General features: G+C 42.3%; 1 protein-coding gene, 1 long non-coding RNA gene and 1 other non-coding gene across 5 annotated transcripts in view; 2 read left to right on the top strand and 1 right to left on the bottom strand.

Annotated features, from left to right (window-relative positions):
* LOC116665770 overlaps positions 1-22,007 on the bottom strand; it is a 128,083-nt gene that overhangs the window by 5,131 nt on the left and 100,945 nt on the right. The gene's annotated exons all lie outside the window — the stretch shown is intronic.
* CDH8 (cadherin 8) overlaps positions 1-22,007 on the top strand; it is a 313,666-nt gene that overhangs the window by 206,752 nt on the left and 84,907 nt on the right. The window lies entirely within an intron of this gene.
* LOC116666136 lies at positions 12,636-12,766 on the top strand. Its single transcript, XR_004322985.1, has one exon. It is a non-coding gene; the product is annotated as a small nucleolar RNA SNORA18 (small nucleolar RNA).

Here is a 22,007-nt window from a genome sequence, read left to right as displayed (position 1 = left end):
TTACCTGAAAGTATTGTAATGCAGGAAGCATATAATTGCCCATTAAATTAATCTCTTTGAGTTAGTGATAATGCATTGCTCTGGCCCACTACAGTGGGCTGCACACAATATTGCAAATGAAGCTTTTCGCTAATGATGGTTAAATCTCCCAGGGAAAGCGCTAGTTTGATGGCACTTAAAGGATGTGTCTTCCTGGCATAGGGCCCACTTGCCAGAATAATTGCTTTGTCCAACCCAGGCTACTTAGGAAAAATATATCTTTATGGGGGCTCATCGTTTGGAGGGATTTTGAGTTCTGGAGTCGGGTGGAGTTGGCCACATCTTGGCCGTATAACCCTGGGCATCTTACTTCCCCTCTCTTGCTCTCAGTTTTTCCTGTCTATAAAATGGGAATCATAACTGTTCCTTAAAATTTAGAATACAGTAAAAATTGAATTAAAAGTGATAGTACCATAACCCTTAGCTCAAAATCCATCTATAACCTTCAGAAATTGATGAGTACATTGCACATATTCTTGTTAATACAGCCCTTTGAATAACAGCTTAACTTCAGATTATTTATTTGGTTTATACAGTCGTTTAACCCTTTCTCCTCCCCATGGTGGCAAAATTGGTGACTGTGACCTTTATGTTACTGCTCGGCACAGTTAAGTTTCCTCGCTGCACAGCCAGTATGCTTGTTCACTGACCTTCCTTTGGCCCTGCTTCTGGCATGGTAGATTGACCCGTGGCTACAGAAAGGCCCTCAAAATGAGGCAGGCATATTCTTAGAGAGCCCAATTGAACTAAGAACTTCAGGTTTTATATCCAGAGCTCGTTCAGATTATATAATGCCTCTGTCTGTTGCCTGTGGCACCGTCGGGACTAGAGCTTCTGTAAGACCAGCATCGCCCCTTGTGTAGAACTGCGTAGCAGCAGACGGAAAGAAACTGTTGTGCAGTTAGATAACTAACTCTCACAGACAGGAGAGAGTGATGGGAGCCAGGGGTAGATGGTGAAATGCAGGGGCAGGAGTGGTTCAGGGCTCCCAAATGCCAGGGCAGCTGTAGTGCCACGAGCGATGTGACCGTCTGGGGATACAAGCACACGGCAAATCCCCATCAAGACTCTCCCGCCTCAGACAAGCCTGTGGGTGCTGTAAGGTAGAGACCAGTATTCTTAACAGTAAAGGGAATAATGCAGGGAAGTGGAAAGTAAAATATGGGAAACGGGAGGAGAAGCTACAGGTTCCTGGGAAAGAGATCTGCACCCAAAATAAGAGTCCCCACAGGGAAGAACTAGAGTCAGTCATTCCAAGTTCAAGGGGGGAGGCCTGAGGCAGGCCCCAAATGAATGCTGTCCTGTGGGTGACCTGTACCGGCTTTATTTCAGCCCCCACAGCGCCCGCTTCATGTGCAACCGCTCCAGTTATCTGAGTACTGAGTTGGGAATCCCTCCCTCGTTTCCTCCCTGTTCTGCATCCGTTCTACTGTATCCTCTCACCTGTCCATCTCTTTCATCTCTGCTTCCTCTTCTGTTCTAATCCACTTAGAGAAAGCCTGCAGATAGAGAGTGGAGATGCAGATTTTAACTAGGAACTCCTTTAGGATGTCACTGTGACTAACAGCTCCTAAGTCCTAACCTAGAAAAAGACAGAAGGTAGGAGGCGTCTATCCCTGTGCCTTGCCCTGGGCTCTATAAGCCACCCTCCCTGAACCCTCAACAGTAACTCATATCTTGTAGACGACTGCAGATAAAGGATAGGAGGTACGCAGCAAACAGTGATTCAGACTTTCCAGGTGCAAGTTGTAGCAAAATGAGCAGTCACAGCAAACGGTCATCTCCAGGTTTAAGGGTACCAGATGAAGGGGGGTGGGGAGGAGAGTTCCTCGATATGGGAGCAGATTATAAAGACTGGATAATACTCGGTTGATTTATCCCCAGTTGTGTCTTCTCTGGGGACAGAGGAAGCACACGGACTTGGGAAGGAGTGCAGATATCAGTCTGAAAGTCAAAGAGGAAATACAGGAGTTTAGTGAGCAAGCTTATAATGGGTGTGCTTGGATGGGATCATTACTCTTTCATTGATCCACACTCACTCCATTGCTAAGTTATCTAACTTCTCTCTGTGGCTTAGTTTCCCGAAGGATAAAGTGTGGGCTGTCACACACCTTTAGAGGTGCACAATAAGGAGTGAATGTGTTTACATGCTAATATCTGTCCTCAGCTAGAATAAACTTTTTGTAATAATGCTACTATTAATTATCATAACAATAATTATAATGATTAATTTTATCATTTTATATAATTAAAGAGGATATGCCTAAAAGTAGCCTTTTTGTCATCAAATAAAAAATCACCCAGCTTTATTTGGACGTTATACCAGATTGTGAGTTTCTTAGGAAGTATCATCCTGAGATGATTGGGGAGGGATAATTCTCTGCAAACATGTGTATCCAGTGGGAGGGGCTTCTTCCCGCTGTCAGTCCCGGCTGGGCTGCCTCAGAAGCCTTCTTCTTACCCGAAACCAAGGTCACAGTTACTCTTATCACCACTTTCTGAGAAAACAGTAGTAGTTACTAATTTAAAACATAAACTGTGAAGCTAGAATTTCGTAGCCAAAACATATGCTCTGTGTGTGACTTGAGTAAGTCATATAACCTCCTCAAGCCTCAGCTTGCCATGTGTGAAGTTTACTTCTGAGGGTTGAATGAGTTAATAGAGGCAAAATGCATACAACAGAGCCTGGAACATAGGAGGGGCTCAGTAACGTTTTTTCTTTCCCCGCTCTCGTGCTCCTCCCTGCCTTCCTCATCCTCCTCTCGGTCCTTCTCCAGACCAAACCTGGGGCCTACTCTCCCTTCCACACACACAAACTATTAGTCCTTCATCTGAACGTTCTATTTGTCATTCAGGTCTGGTCTCCATTCCCACCCCCCCCACCCCCCACCCCGCCCCCAGCCACTTGGGCTCAGGAATAACGGAACCAAAATAGTCCTGTCAGTTCACTTCTGCTGCAAAATAAACCATATCTCAGCTTAGTGACTGAAAGCAATAAAGATGTATTTCTCCTGGTTCTGTGGGGCAGCTGGGAAGTTCTTTTGGTCTGAAATGGTTCTGCTGGTCTATCTGGTCACCTGGTAGCTTTGTCTGGGGCTGGACGGTCTGTATTAGCCTCAGGTGTATATGCAGCAGGCTGGTTAGGCCAAGGTGCCACAGCGGGCACCCCTTGTCTGTCCTGCGTGGCCTCTCGTCCTCCAGTAGGTTCGCTCCGCTTCTTCGGTGGTTCTCCCAGGCTTCCACGGAGCAGCAAAAGACCAGGGAGCAAGTACTTTCCAAGTCTCTGTCTGCATCAAGTTTGTCAGTCCCATTGGCCACAGCAAGTAGCACTACCAAGAGCAGGTTTAGGGAGTGGAGAAATAAATGTCACACCGTGAAGCGAGGAGTTGGAATTTCACAATATTGTGGGCATTTAAAAATTTTTATTTCAGACTGGAATGCCTAATCTCAGTCTGCATGACCAAGAAGTGGTACGGACTTCCTGGTTGGCACTTCCTTCCAGGTCCCTCTTCTCATAATAGCACATGTACATCCGAAGTTCTCTGCTCCAACATCTTACTTTTTCGAGAAAAAGCACTGGACACAGTATTTCTAACAGCTGCCAACTGTTTAACTATGGATTCTTTAGAATTTCAGCTTAAATAGCAATTTGTGTTATTCTTAAATCTGTTAGTGTATCTAGCGCTAGTGTGAGCTTCAGCTGGTGTTTTTACTGTTTCTTGATATCCACGCTGGGTTCAGTTCCTTTGCTGTAAGTTCTCACAGATCCATGCTTTTTGCCTTCAGGTGACTGGCTGAGGCTTATAATACCCATTAATTTGCTTGAGGTTTTACAAATACATTTCTAAGGGGAGAAACAGGTAACGTCCTTGCTCTGATGAAACATTTTGTTGTTGCTTTATTATTGATCACTGCTATATCCTGGGAGCCTAGCACAGTGCTTGGGGGGGTGGGGTCCCAATAAATGTTTACTGAGGTGATGAATGAATAAAGGAAGTAAAAATTCACACCACACGAGATTAACTGGATGAGTTCTGACTCTAAACAGACGCTATTAATTAATTGGTGGAGAGGCTCTCCGCTTTAATATGCCCCACTCAGCTGTTTGTTAGAAGTCTCAGGCAGACCGGCACAGTAGCTTCCTGGATTTTCTAAAGTCATTCTCTCCTGAGTGACTGAAGCTGGGACATAAAGGGCAGAAGCGACTGTGCTCTCCTTGTATGAAAATTCTGGGGCAATGGCTGTGTGCACAGGGAAGGATTCCCATAGAATATTAACCAACCTTAAGAGTCAGAGACAGAGACCATGAGAAAAGTGCTGGCAGAGAGGAGCCTCAGGTCCCCTCGCTCTTTCCCCAAGGAGCCAGGCTTCTGACCTAAGAACCTTTATTTCTCTTCCTTCTGAGAGCCTGAGGCAAGCCCTGAATTATGCCAGCCCACACTTCATTACCCAACAAGCCCGTTTATCGTTTAATCTGATCTGTATTGAACAAGTGGAAGCAGGTTACAAAGCAGCAAAGCCTAAGGAATGGAAATGCAGCACGTTTTCTGATTATAGGAATCCCTAATCCAAGGCTTAGAAACCAGGGCTAAAAATAGACACCAATTCCATCTTTTATCCACGGTTACCCAGCTAGCATTTCAGTGCCAGGTCAGGCGGCCCTTTAGCCAGATGGTAGAAAGTTCAACAACGATAACTTGCTTCCATCTAATTTGAGGTGGCAGGCCATTGGTTACTCGACACCCTCACTTATGATACTGATATTTTCTTGTTCCCAAAGTATCTATAGGACAGGGGTCCATACGACATGTAGCCAAAGGTCAGGGGTTATGCTGTTTGTCACAAAGAAGCAACAAAGTAGACTATAAAGAAACTGTCGCTAAGGCATTGTAACTCTATCATTTGCTTAAAAAGCACGTAATTTGCAGTAGGCTGGGATCTCTCCCTTGGGTGGAAGAAGCAGTCTTCTCTGGGAAGAGTCTTTGTGGAAGGTATATTTTCATCAGGATCATGAAGTAACAGTAGGCTTTTGTTAGAGATGTATTTCCAAATTAACAAATGTCTTGATCAAGAGAAGAGCTTAGAAGATGAGGGAAATCAGGAGAGAAAAGAAGATACGGTTGGAAAGTTAAGTACAGCAGATTATGATTGCCTTCGGATGTCAGGTGCAGGATATGGTCTTATTCTCTGTGTCAGGGAGTCCCGTCAAATACATAGAAATATCAAAATAAGGGAAATGTAGGGCTCAGAATATTAGCATTCCAAATTTAGGAGGCAAATAGCCTATGGGTGGAACAGAGCCTAAGGCGTGGAGAATGAGAAGGGAGAACACGGCTATGATGGTGGATCAGAATCACCTGGAGAGCTCGTTAAAACAGATTCCTGGGCCAAAGAGTTTGTGTTTCTAACAAGTTCCCATGTGAGACTGATGCTGCCAGCCCAGGGACCATACTTTGGGAACCATTCCTATAACCTCTGCAGTTCTAATTCAATATAAAACTAAAGCTGCACCAGAGATGGGAGTTTGAAACAACACAAACTGGCATCTGGTTATAACTAATGAGCAAAGAAGAGAAGCAAATATTGCCGGAGATTGCAAGCCTTGGGGAGGAGGATGAAAATGAGACAGTTAAAGGAGTTGCTGCTTACTGCAAGGTGGGCAGCTTGCTAGCCCTTTATCCATTTCATCCTCACAATCGTGCCATAAATTGGTACCACCAGTTCTCTCATCTAATAAAGCTAAGATACCAAACTTCAAGCGCTCTAGACTTAGGTGGCTGAGTTTGCATTTGGTCCTGGGTTTGTCTGACTCTTCAGCCGAATCTCTGACTATTGAGCGTCCGTCCTCTCCTAGTGAAGGCCTGGCTGCTGCTGAGATGTGTCATGATTCACGCCAACAAGGCAGAGAACAGGAAAGACGGGCCATCGCTCCAGGCCTTCCTTTGACGATCTTTGTAAAACAGGTTAGAACACAATGGGATGTTATTAATAAATAGCCCCCCACCCACTGAAAAGGATGGGAAGAGGTTCAGTTGAGGATAATGAATTTAAAATCTGCATCTTTGAACTGTCTGTTCCAGGGGAGTTTGGATTTTTAGGAACCCCCCGTTCCTAAATTTAAAACAAACCAAAGGGGCTCCTTATGTTGAAGTTTGAATGCTCCCGCAACCCACTGTGTTAAGCCTGGAATGATGCTGAAGTCTGCTCCACACACCTGCTCTTATAATTTGACAATGAATGCTTATTAATAAGTGGAAGAAGGGAGACATGGAGTGAAACCGTAGATGGCAAATGTGGAAGGGAAAAGCTTCAACTATGCAGCCAAATATAAATTCCAGCCTAGGTTTCCTTAACAACTACCGGCTTGAACATCAACAATTTCCTTGACCAATGTAATGAATTTGTTTATTGGTTTAACGTAAACTGAAACAATAGGGAAGTAAAACTCACTTGGTTGATAGAGATTATAAATGTATATATAACTGTTATCATCATATTTTAATATAACCATCATATTGTATCTATTATTTATAGCTCAATACAATATCATATAAATATATTCTCTATATCCGTTTTTAGCAATGGTTATAATGATAAAAGCCTCATCACTTGTTCTTTCAGATGGACTGTTGTGAGCTTATGTTTGAGACACTGACTTTTTAGAACCTTCTCTTTCTTGATTCTATTTAACTGTTTTGTTTAGCAAAACGAATAATTCTAATGGACTGTGAAGAAAATCCGTGTTTGTAAAAAATGTTCTCTTCGAGCACATACACACACACAGACATATACATATATATTGCTGGCTTTTAAATAAGGCTTGTCATTACATTGTGTGTTAGGCACAGTATCTAAATCTCTTTGCCGGTTAATATTTGAGTATCTCTGGATATAAAAATACCCACACTGAGCCAGTGTTTGATTTCCTGCTGAACTGTTTTTCACATTTCCAATATAAAATTATGTTGCAGTTACAAAGAAACAAAGACTGAACTCCACAGACTACCACAGAAACCCACATTTGTTTATTTAAGAAAAGATATAAAAAGCATCTAAGACAGAAACTGATGTGTAGGCTGACTTTTCAGGGAAACTGATACATAAAGTAAATCTGAAAATATCTGGATATTTATCAGAAGTGATAGATTAGGCATGGATTTAAAAAGGCATTTAGATGTTCTACAAATGGCCTCTGGTATATAAATAGGAGACCTCAATGAAAATGGGAAATACTAAATTAGAGAATTAGGTAGCTTTATTTTGCCTTTGGTCTCTGAATGATAGATTTTGTCCCTTGTAGTGTCCATCTTAAGGAGAGTTAAGTTCCAATAAATTAGTCACTAAATGTACCAAATAATTGTTGACTGAATACACAAAACCTTAGTGAGGCAAACACACATAGGCAATTCCAAAGACTAGGGTCACAGGCTGTTAAGACCTGGTTCCCAGTCTGGAGGCTACAGGAGGGAGTGCTGCTGGGCTGCAGCTGAGTGTCTGATGGAAGCGGACAGAACGCACCCCAACACCACGTATGGGGAAGGCAGTTCTCTGTGATGCCTTCTCCAGTGCCCTTCAGAGTCAAGCTCAGTGCTAAACTGGGACAGGTGGAGAGGAGAGGCAAGAATATTACAGGCAGAAGGAGTAGCATGAATGCATCTAGGATGTTTTGGGAATTTTGTGATGAAAGGGAGAGACTTGTTGATCTTGGCTTGTTTCATTCCTCCTGGTTATGGTAGCTCTACTGTATGCTTCACTTACCTCCATGCAGATGTTTCTGTTGTGCTTTTTACACAACAGAAAAATAAAAATGAATGACCAAGGTAAATTTTCTTGTTGTAGAAAGGTCTTTGGACATCATAAGAATCGTGATTTAAGAAAGCTGCATGGATGCATGCAGAGCAACTCTCATGATCACTGTTGACTCTGGGTCTATTAAGTTGAAAAATATCTGTGTGGGGCAGCCACGGAGAGAAGGTAAACTACAGTTTGAGATGCTGCTTAATTCCAGGCAGAATGATAGTCACCACTGTGTGCGAGCACTTGTACCATTTACTCCTTGTAACAGTATTGAGGTGGCCAGAACCTGAACTGTTGTTTTAGACATGTATGAAGTGACGTCTAAGGAAGGCAGGGAATGTACATGAGGTCACACATCTCATACTGTGAAGTTCAGTCCACCAGGTTTAACGTCAAAGCCTGAACCCTCTGCTCTTCGGTGCTGCTAAGTGTGACAGATGGGCAGAGAGGGCAGACATCCTCAAAAGATACTAATCTTTGTACAAATGTGCCATTAGATGCATTTGGAAACAAAACATCAGGGAATTAAATTGCTGATAGTCTACCTGTGATAAAAATCATAAGAATAAATAATAGTCATATAAGGTAGTATGTTGACTTTATTCAGTGTAGTTTTGCCAAGATACTTGGCTCACCAGCACCTTCACATGAATACTTTGCTCCTTCTTCTTAATGTACACATACTATAAGGACTGTTTCTTCAACAGGGACATCTAATTTTAAGCGGCAAGGTGTTGGGCATGATAAAGCCACTCAGGAAACATAGGTTCCTTTCTTGGTCCTATTGTGCTACCTCTGGACTCCAGAGTTCTCTTTAGTATGTGGGTAAACTGAGCCCGCTACTGAGTTCTCACTCATTTCTGCCGACGGGTCTTCAGTGGCTGCAGCATAGCAAGGATAATGAAGAGCACAGGTTCGGGGACAGAAAGATAGGGATTGTAAACTAACCACCATCCCTGTGAGTCATGTGATGTTAGGAGAAGTACTCACATCGTTTCCAAGCCTCAGTTTCACCATTTGTGGATAAAAGGTGTGGCTAAAAATGTCTTTTTTACTCTGCTGTGTGCATCACCTGCCATAGCCCCTGGTCTTAAAGACAGACATCATAGGATGGTTGAAATATACAGGGGAAATGCTATCATCCTTTACAACAGCACATGCCAAGTATGGACTTGAGTGAATTAAAGTCCTTAAGACACTTTTAGGGGCTTCATGAGGTCAAAATGTGTTTATCACAACAACACTCAGACACTATTGCCTTAGCCTTATGCTCTCCCAGGAGAGAGTGGAATTCACCAGAGGCTACAGGACGTGTACCGATACTGTTGCTCAGCGGCTAATGGAAAAATGTGTGCCCGTGTATTATTCTGTTATAAAAAATTAGTTGTAATTTCTCATTGGCAAATACTGAGAAATATAACCCAGTAGCATGTTTTTCTAAATAATTTTGATTTCTTCAATAATTTTTAAATGTACAAAGAGGCCCTGAGACCAAATTGTTTAAGAACTGTCACCGTAGGAAGGCACACATCTTCTCCAGTAGTTTGAGATATAGTAACAGCAAAAAGCATCACCCTGTCTTAGATATCACGTTGCTAAAATAATTTATCATCGGCAACATGTAGGTTGGATGTTGAAAGAAGTAATGCCTGTAACGTCTGCAGTATGCTCCGTGGTAGAGTATACAGAGTAGGAACTCAGTAAACGGTGGTCACTGTTAGGAGCAGAATGAAAGTGAAGTTAGGCCCGATGGTAATAGGCTGATAGTATAATTGACATTTCTAGGGTCTCATCAGATAAGGTTGCCTTCTCAGCAGACGGCGTTACGTCATGACACATCAAGGCCTGCCCGCTGCTAAGTGCCTGGTGGCGTCACCCTTTCAGAGAGGCATACGAGCAGGCACAGGGACTTGCGAGTGTCACAGAGACAAAGGCTGGGGGGAGCCCCTCCAGGCACTTCCAGAGAGTGATGCCCTGGTCTAAGGACCAAGCCCGATGTGCTCTTCCAGGACCAGCCCTGCCCCCAGATTAACAGAGCATAAGGCCGCCAATATTTAAACTGCGTATCTAACTCCCACTGCTCTCAAGCCATGTTTTTTCAAGGCATTTTTGTGTGTGTGAGATTATTTTATTCAGTTTTAGGAATTCTGCAGTAAAATATGCTGACCTAAATGGTGATGATGACAAGAAGAGGAAGTACCATTCCATCATTTCTTGAGCTTACTTTCCTTAGTACTTGATACAGGCATTCTGAGTAGAGTTTGCCCAGGGACTTTGCAAAACTTCCCTATGTGCTTGGAAATCAAATTTTTAGCATTGTGCGAATGAGAAAACTGGGCAGCTAGAGTGTGTGTCTGCGCGTCAGAGACTTCACAGTACTACTTGGTGAGGCCAAACTTTGAACCTACGTCCATCTGACCCCAGAAGCTTGGCCTCAGCCCGCGCGCCGCGAGGCCTCTGGCAGATGTTTCACTGGTCATTGTGCATTAACGCATCAGTGTTCTTGTTCGGCAGGTGTCCTCCGTGGGCTTGGCTAGTGCATGTCTGTGCTGAAGCATCGCTCACTTCAGGAAAGTGCTGACAATCAAGTTTCTGTTCCTACAGAGCTGAGGACAAAACCCTAAATCTCAGCAAATCTGGCAAGGTGAATGAGTATTTTGGAAAATGTACTCAGAAGAGGCTCTTGCCATATAAGAATAACTTTGGCCTCTAGATCTCACGTCTGCTAGTAACAGGAATTCCTTACCTTTCTGTTTTTATCTTATATTACTTTGTAAACTGATCCTTTATTCTTTACTACACTGATGCCTCGAAACAACTCTATGAAAATAAGCCGGGGCTGATTGTATTGTCCTGCATTTTAGGTGATACAGCCGAACATTAGAAAGCTTGTTTTCTCAAGATCGTTCCACTAAACAGTGCAAAGTCATTCTGTAACCCTAAGATTTTTTCACGAATTTGTAATTAGCATGTGCTTCACTAATACCCATTTTGCAAGACCAGGTATATATAGCAGTTCGTTCTGGCAATACAGATGTGACAGTGCTAACCAACAAGGGTAGCACCCGTTGGTCACGCAGTGCATTACCACCAATTTTATGGAGCAGTGATGTTACCTAGGAGCTCTATGAACAGTGTCACCCAACTACAAATCAGGCAGAAATCACCTTGGGGAACAGCCTGAAGTGTGTTAGCCCATTGGGAGACATAGAATTGACCAGGTGCGTGTTTCCACACTCTTCAAGGGCGCAAGACGCCTGCTGGCCTGCCCCTTACACAGTGCCCGTCCTCTCCGCACGCTGCAGATGGTCGTCCCCAAAGCACCACAGCTGCATCCCTGGAGTGGTGTATGCTGGAGGCTCAAAAGTTTGACCTTCTATTTAAGGTGCCAGGATAATCTTGGCCTGAAGCGCCTCTTCATAGCGTACGTAACTTGCAGAGACAAAGAACTAAAAGACTATTAACTAACTTTAAGTACAATAAATACTGAGCTAAGAGACTGTTGAATAAACAGGTTACATTATCCCCATTTTATAATATTGAGATGGTGGTTTGGGGAGTCTTCAAGGCCACTGAGCTAGAGCTTTCTGGAAGTAAAATGTCCACTGCGTCTGTCTGTATCCATCAGTAGACTATATCCAAGTTAGTATCACATGGGCTTCTGGCCAGTATCTAGAGCTATTCTGGATGTATTCTGGATATAGAGTCTCTCCTCTCTAACTCCTTTCCTCCCATGGAATCAGTCCTTGGGTTTCTCAAAGGAAAGCAACTAATTTAAAAATTTTATATTAGTCTGCAGTACTGGGTCAAGGTAGATGTGAATGTCAGATCCTGTTTTATAGTTGAAAATGATAAAGTTCCTTCCTTTCTTACAGTTAAAGCCTAGAAGGCAGAAAACAGTAGACATCTGAGAGCATTTTTTAACAATTAGACTCCTAGAACTATGTGATGCCAACACCTCAGGCAGCAGAAATGAAAAATTAAATCAAATGACATTTACTCATCCACAGCCAAGCAACAGATGTGAGGGAAGGGCTGGATGAGTATCTCAACTAATTTTGATGAATTCCAGGAGCAATAAACCCTAATTGTGCATTTAGTGAGCCTCTGGAACCGTGGGGCTAATGCTGGTAATCTCATCTGAGGGTGCGGTGCCCAAGTGAGGTGTCGGCCGGCAGCATTTGCAGCTCATCCCTTTCTTGGTTTCCTCTCATTCCTTTTTTCCTGAAAAATGGTTTAGTTTCTCAGATCTATTTGAGATTTAGGCATTCAATTTAAGCGCCTGATTGAAATAGCAAAAACCTCTTTAAAAATCACAGTACTCCTGCACTCTTACACCTGCCTTATTCACAAAGGTGGGTAGGGCCATAGTTCCACTGGAAATTTTATTTGCAGAATCCAGTAGAATAATGGTGATGATCTCTTAATTTTTCCAGCTTATAGCTCTTTATACATATTTCATTAATCTTAGCAGCATCTCTCTGAGGTATGTAAAGGGCAAGTATTATTAGACCCATTTTTCAAGTGTAGAACATACGAAAAATGAGCTAGAAAGTCATTCTCCTAGGACGGCAGTAAGAGCCCTGACCAAACCGCCCGACATTTGCGGTTGTGCTGTTGCTTTGAAAACACAAGTATTAGCTAATTAATTCACACGGAAATTATTTCATACACGTGTACCACGGTGAGACATTTGTGTGCACATGCACATTCGCTTTAGCTCTGGATCTGGATCTGTATTCATGTTCTGCAGGGCAGAGGCAAGGGGATTATTTCTACACAGTAAAACAAGCATTGGAGTTGAGGTCTGTCCTGATGGGACTTTTTCTGTCGACCTACATCATTGGAAATGCCTCACAGAGTAACTGGGTGGCTTCCTTTATTCAGAGAATGACACGTGAGATCTGTGGGTAAGAACTACAAAAGACAGAGCTGTTAAATGAACTATAAGAAAGAAACCTAATAAACTTGTTTACCTTAGGTATTGGCATAGCCCAACTATCTATGCTGTTCTAGGGTGTGATGTGATAGGAGTGAGTGTGTTTTGAACTGAGTGCATGTTTAGAGGGTGTGTAAAATTAAGAGCCAGGCAGCTGCATCTCCTCTGACCCTAAACATGGCCTTAAATTTCTTGAGGAATTTGGAGCCCAGAGATTACAAGTGGAGAATTTTTTTAAGTAAGTGTGTCCATATTCCATTAGAGATCAGAGAAGCCCAGCTAAAAGAATTGTAGACTGACTGATGTGACAACTGTGGGTTGAGCAAAAATGCTTTGTGGAAGGGCTGTCTTGAAGATGATTATGACCAAACGTTGGAGGAACTAAGGTGATTGGCAGTGGAAGGAATCAGAACGTGTGAAATGCCCTAAAAATTTGTTGACTTTAAATAATTTTGCCTATGATGTTACACGTAACAACAACAAAAACCCTTGAAACTTTTTGTAAAAAATAAACATTGGAGCACTGAGAACTAACGTAAGTGAGTCAGTCTCTTGGTCTGTGTCATGCTGCCCATGAACTTCACCCTAAGTGTGTCCTGTTTCCTCTGCTTTTGCCCCCCAAGCCCATGACACAACAGACCGTGAAGACAGAACCTCTGGTATAGAATTCATCCAGCGCTGAGACAGAAGGAAATGCAGAGCAGCGTTAGTCTGACACATTTACAGACACGTGTAATGGTTCTTATGCTGCGTCAGTAATTGGATGTGAATGGTTAGCGATTCATGGAGACGGCAGTCATGAGTGTTACTTTTCCAAAAACATAAACCGAGCACATTTGGAGACACCTGTGGAGAAACACAGGAAGCTCTGAAGTTGGGTGGCACTCCTTGATTTGAATCTAAAACCCAATCCTTTTTCAGCTGACTGCTCCTGGCCTCCTTTCCTGCCCTTTCTCATTTCTGTCATCAAAGAAAGGAGTGTGGGGCAAATAAATAGCCTTTTGTTTGAACTCCATCTGGCCGCAGATGGGTTGTATGACTATGGGAAAAATCTCCTCGTGTTTCTGAGCTTCGGTTTCCTTCTCTGTGAAATGCGAATGATTGATGATTGATATCAATATCACAGGAATGTTGAATAATCTGAAGTAGAAAAGTAGAGGAGGCACCTGTTTAGCACCTGGCATCAGGCCTGGCAGGCTGAGATTGACAATTAGTCTTAGATGGATTAATTCATTTGATTGTTACAGTATATTGTTCACCCTAAAGTGTTCATCTTTGAATTCCCAGGGGCTAGCAGAAGCTAGACTCTGCTGCCCAGTGATATTAGTTGGTATTAGTAAGTATTGTTAATGAGGGTCTACCTTGCCCCGTTGTCCGTTTGCTTGGTTGTTACAAATATAACTTTGTTTATTATTTCACTTCTGAGGATTCTACAAAATACACAGAAGCCTCATCTAGTCAGTAACAGCTTTGAAGCATTTTCTAGCTGTGCCTCCCTGCTTATTTAGCGAAAGGATTAAAAACTGCCCCTCCCCCTGAAATCAATGTGAATTTTGCTATTTTCTTGAAGTTAAACCCTAGACATAAAAATGGTAAATGATTTTTTATGCTGTCAGTTGTGCACTCAGATAATACTTGGTTCTGCCAGCACACTTCCACAGAATTGAAGTTCAGAAGATAAATAGGCAGAAAATCTAGTCAGGGACAATCAGAGATTTCCCTTTCAACTCCAGCTCCCAATAGTATTATCTTCCAGCTAACGTGCACTCTGTCGACTTGGAGTCTGTGCCCTAGGACCACATGGAAGGATGGATGGGGGACCTTGGGGGACAGGAGGAGGCGGAGAGCATGTAGACTCTCTCTCTGCAGTCCTGAAGCCAGAACTTCCTAGGGGGTGAATCTGAGGCCCCAGTTATGAGCTTAGTGTCCAGGGAGTAACAAGATCAGAGCTGCCTGAGTGAATTACACCCTCTATTCTGCCCCTGGTGTGTGTGTATGCAGCTCATGACACTCCCTGCTGTGCGCAGCTGGAAACCATAACTGGCCCACGGGAGCTGGCCTAACAGATGAAGGGAGACTGGACGATTCCGCATCGTGCTTGCGAACATGGGCTCTGGAGGGAGTCCAGCCACAAGGAGCGTATCCGTTGTCCCTTTGCCATGTCAGCGCAAGTCTTAGGTGGGCTCCTTACGAGATGTGTCATCTAGGGCACCGTGTTTCACATCCCTGCCCCAGCGGGAAGCTGGTGCCTGAATGTTCTCACTCTCACTGGAAACAAAGCTGCATTCTGACGGAACACATGAAATAGTTGTTCAGAAATACGACAAGGCTCCATTTCTTAAGCTTTTACTTGCCTCGGAGTTCACTGGAGATCTTGTAAAAGTGGAGATTTGGATTCCCTAAGTCTGGAGCAGAGCGTCTGCATTTCTAATAAGCTTCCAGATGATGCTGACGTTACTGGTCCGTGGACTACATCTGAGTAGCGAGGGTCTAGTTAGCATATAGTTGATGGTTGTCACAAAACGGAACTCTAGACTAGTGTTTCTCAGAGTTCACCACTCATCACAGTCACCTGGAGGGTTTACTGAAGCACAGATTACCTGGCCCCACCTTTAGAGTTTCAGCTTCATTGGGCCTGAATTAGAGCCTAAGAATTTGCATATTTAATAAGCTTCAGAGTGACAGTTTTATGCTGCAGTGTGGACCACAAATTGAATAGCACTGACCTAGGCCAGTTTCTCCCCTTATCTGAAAACGTCTGCTAATAGAACCAGTTCTTAATGTTGAAGACAGAAAAGCAGAAATCTTGGAAATGCATTTTGAGTACACCCTTAGATCCCAGATCTTCAGTTTGTTCTAGCTGAATCAAACAGCGGGATCGTCCACACTGTAAGGATGAGCTCCAGCTGTAACTTGGACCAATTTTTTTTCTGTCTTTTTGTTTGTTTTTATATTCATGCACCATGAGTGTTTAGAACACTGATGCTGGCAATTATTCCTTCCATGGACATGTATACTTCCCTTTTACTAATCAGATTTTATCTAAGCCATATCAGAAAGATTGGTATTTATGTTTTTTGAAAATTACTATAATTTATTTAGTACATATATATGTACATGTATATTATATTAAATGCTATGTGAAAATAAGTTTTATATGAATATGTGTGTGTGTGTACGCCACATAATATTGATTTTACTCAGGAAAAGAACTGTGGGTAAATTATGGATTTGTAATTAAGACTTTTTTTCATGAAAACTTTTCATTCTTTCCATCTTTCTTTTCCATCTTCTTCCTCTTCTTGAAGATAAACCTTATGAATAAAATGTTGTTTCTACAATTAATATTAACACACATCTTAAGTGGCTTTTGTTTTTATTTAAAATGTCAGGCGCTTTGCTATTCGTTTCTTTCTTATGCTCCCTTAGATAATTATGTTTCCATGACTCGTGACTGCTATGACAAGTAGTCAGTGTTACCTACTCTGATAACTAAAATAGAAAGAGATCCTGTTAAATATATTTAAAAGTTCCAAATTCAGAAGGGGTGCTGTTAAAACTCTCTTCCAAAGATATGTTACCGCATAACAAATTATCTCCAAATTTAGTGGCTTAACACGAGAGCAACCAATTAATTTGTTCACAAATCTGTCATCCGGGCAAGGCAGAGTGAGGATAGCGCACTTCTGATCTCCACAGTGTCAGCAGAGGTGGCTTGACTGGGGCTGGAAGAGCCACATGGTTCACTCAAATAGCTGGAAACTGATGTTTGCTTTGGCTCATCTCCATGCACGTTTCTTCAGGGAGTGGCTTGATGCCTGGGTTCCATGGTGTCTGGACCGCAAGCGCCACCACAGCAGGAGTGACAGAAAGTGAAATCTACCACTTCTTATGGCCTTGCTATCTCCAATGCCGACAAAGCTTTATGTCTGTCATCTTCTATTGCTTAAGCAGTAACAGAGCTCAGATTCCGGGGAAGGGGCTCCATGAGAGGAATTTTAAATAATTGTATATCATATTTTAAAACCATCGCAAACCACTTCTGGCCAGAAATTATTAAATTCCTACTAAAATATTCCAAGATTTTGACTCATTGTAGCATCAGCCTCAGGCTTGAAGTCAAGGATCCTCTCATCAAATTATATATAGGTGTGCTTCTTTGAGTCAAACTCCTAGCATATGGCTCTTTTCTATTGGAAGATGTGTGAGACAAACAGAGAAGTTGCCTGGCTTCCACGTACTTGGAATATAAGGGTGGGGCATGCTGAGGATAACTTCCATAGATCCCATTATTTAAAAAGGGAGAAGATGGAAGTTACGAGAAGCCACTGGTAAATAGCAAGTCCAGAATTCAGTTGACACCTATCTTGTATCCAGTACTTCTCTGAAGAACTAATTCTCCTAGACTCTGGGCTCTATACTACATCTCTTGGTTCTGCCCCCAAAATCATTTTTCTTTTTCAGTAGGCTATCTGTGTTTGTAGCTGAGATGTCTTCTCACTGCTTCCAGCCTATAAACATTTGAGCGACCCATGGCCTCTTTTTGTTGTCGATTGTCTCTTTCAGTCAAAACCAGTGCATTTCCTTTAAGGACTTTGCAAGTTTCTAACAAATCAACCTATAATCCACTTCATTAAAAGAGAGTTACACTCTCAAATCTTTTCAAGATGAGCCCTTCTTGACCTTGGAAATCTGGTGAAACTGCTGTGATCAGTAGCATTTTTAACAGTGAGTATCTAGGAGGCATGTGCTGCCCTCAAAAGCTTCTCAGGGACTTCTATGTCTCTGACCAGGCCCATTAGGAACCTCAGATCTTTCCAAGATACTAGCACCAAAGGAGCATATTGTCCCAATCTGCATTTGATCTGTGGGCTGAGACCTTTCTTAATTTGAGATTGTTTGTCTCTGGAGAAGCTGCAAATGAAAAATAGTTCTATTTTCAAACCCAACTAGTCTTGGTGGAGGAGCTCCTTCTTTAGCTAATTTCTCCGTTCACATTTCATGTAGGCAATGAGTAGAAGTGATCTAGCATTTAAACAATTCTGCCTCTGCCTGGAATCTCTTAATGAGATCATCAAGTTCACCAAGCACATGTCCTTTTCTTCTGCATGACCTGTCAGAAAAATGGTCAAAAATCAAGCCACTACATACAAGGGTCTCTGTTCTCCGAATTTCAATAGTACTCTCCCTGTTTTTACTATAAGGCCTTGTCAACAGCCTCCTCCTATCCTTCCAACAGTGTCCCCAGGGTCCTTAGAGCTTTCATTAACAGTCTTCCCAATTTATCTAGCTCCTGTCTGCCACCTGGTCCCAAAGCCAACATCACATGTTTTAAGTATTCATTATATTAGCACCTTACGTCCAGGCACTAAAATCTATTCTGATTATCTAACATAACAAACTACCCTAGAACTTAATGTCATAAACAACAAATAGTTAATGGCTTAAAATAACAAATATTTTACTCACAAATCTGGATGTGAGCAGTGCTTGTCGGGGTCAGCTTGTCTCTGTAGAACGTGGTACCAGCCGGAGCAGCCTCAGTGTGGCTGACCATCCCACTCCAAGGTGGCTCACTCGCATGGCTGGCACGTTGGTGCTGGCTGTTTCCTGCCTTTCCAAGAGGCAGCCTGGGCCTCTTCGTTGCCTGGTGTCTGTGTTCCAGCAGTGAGTGGCCCAGCAAGGCTGGGAAGTGGAAGCTGCTAGCTTTGTAAGCCTTGAGCCTAGAATTTGGCATAGTGTCAACTTTCTTCATACGCTACTGATTAGTAACAGAAAATACATTCACAGGATGGGAATATATACCCCACCCGCAACGGGAGGCATGTCAAACAATTTTGGGGCCATGTTTTAAAATGTAAATGCTAAGTTAGTTCCCACAAAAGCATTGTGTTACAAAGGACAAATAGTGTCAAACTACTTTTAAAATCTTCGATAGTACTATAAAAGTTATTAATAATAAATATTAAATGTTAAATACTCTTATAACTCTAGGTCTTAAAACTTTAGAACATTTTAAAAGCTGGGAACATTCATGTAGTTTCCTTGTCTCTTCATCAACCCCTGTTAGATATGTTTGTTGCTCTGCTTTATCTTTGGATTTAAGAAGTCCTTGTTTTAAGGTTGGTCTTTGCAGTCTAACCAGATTTGTGACCTTGGGACTTTTTCCTTATGTCCACTAAACCATTTTTTAAGTTCTTCTATAGACAAAGAATATTAATAACATCTGTCCTGCTTAACCAGAGGGATCTGTGATGGTTGGCAGGACAGTATGTTGGAAAGGAAAAAATAGAAAATGGACAGTAATGCAGGGTCTACATTTCCTAATTGCAATGGCATTCTAACTCAGAACACTGGGTCTGTAATACGGAAGCCTGAAGTAGTGCTGTGCAGGGAAGTGCAGGGCTCCAATTATTCCAAATAAGGTCGGGCGAGGACTTTTTCAAGATAAGATGAATCTGTGCACCCAGCAACGTGGAGTTGGGTTTGTCAAACTTCCAGGAGACTAAGAATCCCATTTCCCAAGGCCAGAGATTCTTACTCACTGGGACCTTTGCTGGGTTCAATGTTATATGCTTTTTGCAAACACTTCAAATAATTTCAATACGAATGAGATGTGGAGCACGCTTTGGGAAACATCCCGGAGGGAGAACAAGGAATAGAAACTAGAGATTCAGATGAAATATAATCTCCATTTAATCTGATGCTGTAGGACATTCTGTTAAATATGACATGACCATATAATTGCTATCTTTAGATAATAATTTTGATTTGATATTATATATGTAAAACGAAATTGGCATCATTTGGCACTGGGTAATTATACATTGCAATTTGTGTGTATGTGTGTGTGTGTGTGTGTGTGTGTGCATTTCTGTCGCCTCCTGAAGCCAAAAAGGAAACAGCCTCTCAGATTCATACCTTGGAACTTCGCTTACTTTTCTAGTAAACTTCTAGTAAGGTCTTAATGTTGGGAATTGATTGTAAGTTTTCACTGGCTATGAAAAGGTTGTGTGCAAGTGGACAGAACGATAGATGGATTCAGATTTACCTTAAATATCTGGCAATAGAAAAATCTTGCTGATTATCAGGAACGGAGAAAAGAGGCAACTAGGATACAAAAAGTATGAGAAAATCTTGCTGAAATAATATATTTTATGGACAAAAAATGTACAAAATGTCCTTATTTTTAGAGATTTGAATTTACTTAGGTAAAAAAACTCAATAAAAATAAAATTAAGTTATTTTTTCTTAATTAACTATTATCCATGCATCATAATTTATAATATAAATATAATTTATAATATAAAAGATATAGAAGAGAAAATCACAACCTGGGGACAACCACTGTTAACAGTACATTCTCAGTATTTTTGTGTGTGTGTGTGTGTGTATGTGTATATATATAAATTTATTGAAGTATAGTCAGTTTACAATGTTGTGTCAGTTTCTGGTGTATAGCACAATGCTTCAGTCATACATGAACATAGATATATTCGTTTTCATATTCTTTTTCACCATAAGTTACTACAAGATTTCGAATATCGTTTCCTGTGCTGTACAGTATGAACTTGTTGTTTATCTATTTTATATACATTAGTATCTGCAAATCTCGAACTTCCAAATTGTTCCTTCCCACCCTCATCCCCCTGGTAACCATAAGTTTGTTTTCTATATCTGTGAGTCTGTTTCTGTTTTGTAAGTAAGTTTTTTTTTTTTTCTGGTTCCACATATGAGTGATATCATATGGTATTTTTCTTTTCCTTTCTGGCTTACTTACTTCACTTAGAATGACAAACTACAGGTCCATCCATGTTGCTGCAAGTGGCATTATTTTATCATTTTTATGGCTGAGTAGTATTCCATTATGTAAATATACCACAACTTCTTTATCCAGTCATTTGTTGAAGGACATTTAGATTGTTTCCATGTCTAACTTTACTCTTTTGAGGAATCTCCATGCTGTTTTCCATAATGGCTGCACCAAACTATATTCCCATCCTTTTCTCCACAGCTTTGCCAGCATCTATCGTGTGTGGACTTTAGAATGATGGCCATTCTGAGAGGAAGAAAGGGAGGGAGGGAAGCAAGGAAAAGGAAGGAAGGAAGGAAGGAATTTGACTGCTGCTTTCAGCTGAGAAGGAGCAACAGAGATCAGATGTGGCTTCCCCAGCTGAAACAGCTAGTTTCCAAGCTACAACGCAGGTTGAGGCAGCAACAACCCAGCTGACTCCCTGAGTGGGGAGATAAAACTGAGTGTGGGGAAACTAAGGTAGCTAGAGAGAGGCAATAGCTCAGTGGTAGAGTGTAGGCCTAGCATTCAGTGAGGTCAGGGTTCGAATAGTAAGTGATGGAGAGGAGGAGAGCGAGAGCTGAGAGGCGGAGAGCAGGAAGCGGAGATGCAGAGAGGCGGAGAAGGAGAGGCAGAGAGAGAGGGCAGAGAGGCAGAGAGCGGAGGAGCAGGAGAGGCAGGAGAGGCAGGAGGCAGGAAGGCAGTAGAGAGAGAGGCAGGAGAGGCGGAGGCAGGAGAGGCAGGAGAGGCAGGAGAGGCAGGAGAGGCAGGAGAGGCAGGAGAGGCAGGAGAGGCAGGAGAGGCAGGAGAGGGGCAGGAGAGAGGCAGGAGAGGGGCAGAGAGGAGGGGGCAGGAGAGGGGCAGGAGAGGGGCAGGAGAGAGGCAGGAGAGGCGGAAGGAGGAGGAGGCAGGAGAGGGGCAGGAGAGGGGCAGGAGAGGGCAGGAGAGAGGGGCAGGAGTAGAGGCAGGAGAGGCAGGAGAGGCAGGAGAGGCAGGAGAGGCAGGAGAGGCAGGGGCCTTTGTAGTCTATTCTGTTTTCTTTCTGAAAATCCTGTCATTTCTTTATATTTCCCATTACTACTTTTCCTGCAAGGCTCAAATCAAATGTTACCTTCTTGTAGAAGCTATATATTTTGCTGAAGCTAAATGGGAGCTCAGAGAAGGCGGTGATGATCTAATTTATAATTACAGTTATTTGTGTCTGTTCATCTCTTCCCTCCCAGACTAATGTCACCAGGGGCAGAGACTACTTTTTACACTTGTCCGTAATCCTCATTGCTTATGACATACACAGCATCACATTATAAAATAAACAATTGGCAAATATTCATTCAGTGAGCAAGTAACCTTAATGGTTACTCTTTAGATACAGTTACAGGGTTTTTAGGCACATGCTTCTAATATGCTAAATACTATTCAGACAAGAGAAAAAAAATGTAT

The sequence above is a fragment of the Camelus ferus genome, chromosome 9 (genome assembly GCF_009834535.1).
Source record: "Camelus ferus isolate YT-003-E chromosome 9, BCGSAC_Cfer_1.0, whole genome shotgun sequence".
NCBI classification, from domain to species: Eukaryota; Metazoa; Chordata; class Mammalia; order Artiodactyla; family Camelidae; genus Camelus; species Camelus ferus.
This window is presented reverse-complemented; position numbering and strand designations above follow the sequence as displayed.